Source organism: Serinus canaria, chromosome 5 (genome assembly GCF_022539315.1).
Source record: "Serinus canaria isolate serCan28SL12 chromosome 5, serCan2020, whole genome shotgun sequence".
Lineage (NCBI taxonomy): Eukaryota > Metazoa > Chordata > Aves > Passeriformes > Fringillidae > Serinus > Serinus canaria.
In genome coordinates, this window is record NC_066319.1 from 3,532,180 (window position 1) to 3,538,179 (window position 6,000).

Consider the following 6,000-nt stretch of genomic DNA (forward strand, 5'->3'; position numbering starts at 1 on the left):
ATTGTTAGAGATGTTATTGTCCAAATGCAGGTGTCACAAAAGAACAAAAGGCTTCTCTCAGGTTTTTGCATCAGCTTGAAGAGAACTGAGGGGTTAGTCACAAAACACTTTAAAGAGATATCAAGAAAAGGAGGAGGGAAATAAAAATGCCTAATAGAATTCTTCACAGTGCCCCTCAATGCAGCACCACAGTGGTTGCTGTAATCCAGGGAGTTCAGTTCTGCAGCAAGGGCACCTGGAGATGCTCAGATGCCAAGTTTCAGCAAAGTCCTAAATGCCTAAAGGCTCCAACAAAGAAGAATTTGATGCAGTATCTTATTTCCTTAGAAACTGTCCAAGGTGATCTGGAAGTAACCACAACCTCTGCATCACTCCTTGTCAAGGGACTTGTGTATTAAATGATTCTTTTTAGTTGAAACATTTACTAAAATGTTAGGGGTATCTCCCATGGAAATGACTGGAAGTTGGGGTTAAAGCATCACAACCACTTCAAAAAGTATTCTGCGGAAGAATTCCTATTCATGACTATTTTGGATTGTCTTTCAGAAATTATAAGATTCCTTTGCTTTTGCAGCATCTGAAATGGAGAGCACAGATGCAGAGGAACACGAAGGAGGAAATAAATCCCTGTACTGCACACCAATCCAATGGTGCCTGTCAAACACACATCACCAAGCAAGATCTTTCTGACTTTAGGATAAAATCATACAGAAAAAGCAAACCTCATAAGGCATAGCTATATTAAAATGAAGAGTGCAGTAACAGCAGCAATCATATTGATGAAAAATGAGAATTCTGCTTCAAATATGTGAGTTTTTACTTATATTTTAGTATGTTTAAATAATATGCAAACTGGTAGTTGCAATTGGATAGCACTTTTGCTTATAAATCTGCTAAGTTCAAACTAAAAATATACAGTGAGTTTTCTGGCTCATGTTATTACATGTATTTTTGAAAGACAGTTATTGAAAATCATAAATCAGAGAGAGAACTTTTTCATATTATTTCAACTTCCATTGTAAAGTTTTGTTCGCAATAAAGAGGGATTTTTAAATTTTCTAAGGAGTGTAGGCATCTAAATCACCACTGTTTGATTCTAATCCCACTCAAAAGTCTTTAAATGTTTTAGAAGTTGTATTTTATTTTGTGTTTGTAGGTAGTGATGTGTAAGTGTCTTGGGACATATTTCAGGAAAAGATGGAATGGGGAGTGTGGATAAACAAATATAAGCAGAGACCTGGAAAAGCTGAGCACTAAGGAAGCAAGAAATAGGCTGAAGCTCTTATTTTAGTGTAGGAAAAAGCAAGAGACATGAAACTTTATACATGACTTAAAAAGAAAAAAAAAAAAAAAACCAAAACCAGCCATAAAAATGAATACAAATCCATTAAACTTTGAGGGCCTGTTTTGGGGTGTTTGGAATGGAGAAATCTTGCTTTCTGGATGTCTCTTTTTTTTGCACAGATGTCTCTTGTGTCATGTTTCCACCTTTTTTTAAAAGGGCTTGTTATCTTTTGAAACCACTTAGGGAGTCAATGTAATTGTAATGTCCCAGGCCTGGATTTATATACCTTCTGTGAAGGAAAATTGGTAAATTTCAGTATTGTTAAATCATTTTTTGCCTTTGTTAAAAACTAATTTTGCATTTTCACTAAATGATTGTTTGTTAGAGAAATTTAAGGTCAGCTGTGTGATTGTGGGGTATTTCTGGATCCAGATACTATGAATACACAAAGTTTTTATTAAGGGATTTAGTTGTAAGGTAATTTTTAATGTTCCTTATATGCATTCCTTTGGTTATATTAATAAATGTTTGCTTATAGGTATTTTAGGGAAACCCTCCCAGTTCAGGTTTGGGCCCTGGCCTGGCTGGTTCAGCAAGTGTGCCATCAGACCCAGGTGTTTCTGCACCAAAAGTGTAATCAAGCCATTTTGACTTCCTGATTTGATCTTTAAAAAGCTGGACCCCCTTTTGAAGCAAACTTGGAAAGTCCAGAAAAGGCTCTCCAAGTCCTCACTGTTGTGGAAAACCAGGGCAGCACAGGGAATATTTCTCTGCCTGCTCTGGGGTGCCCTGACCCCCAGGGCAGCTCTGACTCTGACCCTCATCCATGGAGAAAGTTTACCAGACTGCAAGACAGACTGGAACCCACAAAAGTGTGCAATAGATTATAGAGAGCAGTGTGGGTGTGTCACTGGGTGAGAAATTGAGGGTTTGGGGTTTTTAGTGTGCTGTGGATGGCAGCAAGATGGAGAGCACAGGGTGTGGTCCTGGGTTTGTTCTTCACCTCCTTCTTCCTCCTTCTCCATGGGCTTGGGTGGAATTTGTAATTGGGCAGAAAAGTCCCCACTGCAGCTCTGTGGGATCAGTTATTGGGTTAAAAGGGAAAATAATCCAGGTGTCAGCTCTTAATTGGATAGTTTAGCCTTAAAAGCCCTTGGAACAAGAGATTGTTGGGCATTTTGTGCCTTCTAATGAAAAGCTGCAGAACTCCCAGCAGTGAGACTGATTTAGTGATAAGAAATAATAAACACCTGAGTGTGAACATGAATTACTGTCTCAGTGCCTTCAATCCAGACCCAGAGAACCCAACCACTAATACCCCCACAGACTGTGAAATGGGGCTCCCCAGTGATGGCAGACTCTGGTGATGGTGAAGTTTTTAGGCAGCTGAAGATATTACCTGGCTGATTTTTGCTGAGTAGTGCTTGTTGTTTTATTAGATGTATTGTCTTGCTGTTCATAGTAAGAGAAGTGCATGTTACAATAAACACTGTCCTGAATTTAACAGGTTGAAATATATTCATGTTACAGTTGTTAAAGCAAAAAAGAGGGAGTGCAGGGATGGGATGTGCCCCCACAAAAGCCTTATATGTTCTTAATTTTAAGAATCACCTTCAGAATGACCCAACTGCTGTCCATTACATTTTTGTTAATCACAAGCTCACTTAACCTGGGGGCAAAGATCTGCTTGTTTTTCCACAGATTCCAGCCCACTATGGGTCCCTGCAAGGGATCCAACCAGCCTTGGTCACTCTGGCTGTCACTGTCACATTCTCTGGAAAAATCCCCTTGCCCAGAATTTTTCTCCTGGGAAGCTGAGAAGCCTCAGAGAAAAAGGAAAACAATAATTATCTGATTTGCTTCTCCTGTGTTTTGCTGCTTTGGAATGTGGTTTGGAGATTGGTTCATTGGTTTCATGTGGATTGTTTTGACTTAATGACCAATCCTGGTCCAGCTGTGTCAGGGCTCTGAAGAGAGAGTCAGGAGTTTTCATTATTATCCTTTAGCCTTCTGTAAGTATCCTTTCTGTATTCTCTAGTATAGTTTAGTTTGATATTCTTTAATATAATATAGTATCTTAAAATAATAAATCAGCTTTCTGAGAACAGGGAGTCAGATCCATCATTCCTCCCTGCACCTCACAAATACAAGACTCCAGCTTCATCAGCAGCTCGTGGGGAAGCTGAGGGAACAAGGTGAGTGGAGCTTGTTTGGTTCAGGGGGTGGGCCAGCTCCAGTGCTGGAAGTGCTTTATTTCATGGTTTTTGTTTGTATGAAACAAAACAAGAGGGAATTGTGGAAAGAGATGGGGTAGAGTTGAGCTGCAGGCTGTGGGATGAGCCTGAAGAAGCACAGGGCAGCACAGAGCAGCTTGTCCCTGCCTGGCCTTTGGGACAGGAGGTGTGACACAGCAGAGCCCTGCAGAGAGGAGCTGCCAGGAGCTACAGAGGGGTGCACAGCCCACGATCACCCATGGAAGGACATTTACAACTTGTGGGGCTGACATGGCAATGTGGGATAGGTCACAGAGTGAGAATTGCCATGGAAGGAAATTCTGTGCCTTGAGGAGCTGGTTTGATACAGCTTTGAATAAATGATTAATAAGTAAATATTTTATTCTTTGAATAAATGATTCAGATTCCCTGCCACTCTGGGTCTGTATCTCTGCTGTTACACTTAACCACCTTCTCTTGGTTCTGTTGCCCAACCATGTGAAACCTCCTCTGGCTGCCAGCAGAACCAAATCCTTGTACAGAAGCCTAAAATGAAGCCTTCTAACAGGTTTTGAAGTTAGTTACCTAAATGCTCTTATCTCAGACTGTTGGGTGCTACTGAGAGGTCACACAGGGGAAATGAAATTGGATGGAGTCCTTGGAATCAGACCTGGTCTCAGAGGAGATATTGCAGGAGCAGAAGATATTTCTGATATTTCTGAGATATTTCTGATATTTCTGAGATATTTCTGAGCAGGAGCAGAAAGGATGGAGGGTGCTGCCCGTGCTCATTCAAATTCTCAGCTGAAGCAATTTATCTGAGGTCACCTGGAGCTTGTGGCAGAGCTAAGCTCCAATCTCACATCATCCTGCATAGGTTCCTCCCTTTTCCAGTTCATCACTGCCTGTTTGTCTGCTTCTTTAGCTGCCAAAGAGTAATGGTGGTATTTAGCTGTATTTTGTTAAATTCTTAGCAATGTGATGAGAAAACATCTTTTGAGTGCCCCAGATAAATGGGGCTTTATTAGGAAAGGGTAAAGAAAGATTAAATTAAAAAGGTACCTGGGAGAAGCTGACAACTGAAGTACCTCTAGTGATCTTTATTTTTTTTTTTTTTTTTTTTTTGCATCTCTTACCATCTCACTGACAAGAATAGGAGTGAGCTGAGAACCTTGATAAGAAAATGATCTTGACACTGAAGTCAGAGATAGATTTTCCATGATCTTAGATAGTGGATCACCTTGAATTTTTCATATGTCCAAGGCATTAAGTATTTTTGGAACTCATTGTTGAAGCTACACAGAATTTCACAAAATGAAGCGTAGGGATTAACAAAATGATAATTTAGGCAATGAATCCTGTACCTTGGAGAACAGTGTCATTCTAATTGGAAATTCACACTCAAGAGAATGCTTACAGCTGATTTCAGTGTATAAACTGGTAGAGGCTTACTTGCTTTTTTAACTTTTAAACAATTCAATGTCTGTGATTGAAACCAAATACCCTCAGTGGAAAGCACAGATCATCCAAGGATATTGAAAATTTTCTGTTGTGAATAATGTTGGAGCTGTCTCCAGAGCCCAAGCTGAAGGGATGCTGCAAGTCAGGTGTGGTTCAGCAGGAGCACATCAGCACAGAGGGGTCACAGAGCTGCTTCTGTGCTCAGTGAGGTGCAGACACTGTGGGATTGAGCAGCTCTGACCAGCAGCTGAGGGGGCTGTGAGTAACAGCACACGTAGAGCTGCAAGGCAGCTCCTCTGCTGCCATGCCCCAGCCCCTCCGAGCCATCTGACAGTGCAATGGAGCTGAAAAGTGCCTGTGAAATGCATCCCTGTCCCCTGCTCAGTGCTGCCGTTCCCAGCACTCTCACGGCTAAGGCTCAGACCCCAGGCTGGGATCTCTCTCTGGGTTTGCTCTGGGACTCTACTGAGGAGGGGTGGAAATGTTTCCACCAGTTTATTCCCACAGAGCTCTTCCAAGTGTACTGGGACCACTTTGATTCAGAAAGGGGAGTCTTTGCTAATGTCCTCCAAAAAAGGAGCCCAGGGAGAGAAGCTGTAGCTGAAAGTTTGTCCTTAACATTTATTCTTCAGCCAAAATAACGTTAGGTTTAACTTATGACCTGAAAAGTTCACTGCCTATAAATGTCCTGCAAACCACTCACTGATTCAGCCTTGCATCCCTGGATACACTGGGTTATCAGCCCTGGACAGATGGGTTTCTTCAGCTGGCACTCTGCAGGATGAAGGGTGGAGTTTTTCCATTTGACAGAGAGATCTGAGTTTTGTTATCTCTGTATGACAACTGTGTTGGGAGATCTCCCCTTTCACAGTGAAAGAGGAAACCAATTTAAGGTGAAGAATCCATTAAACAAAATTAGAAATTCCCATGAGAGACCACAGAAGATGTTTAAGGTTTGTTTGTTTTTTCCCAATCAGAATCCAAATGACTCTCATGACTTGTCTGGTGAAACACTGAAGTAGGTACATTAGTATGTTTATT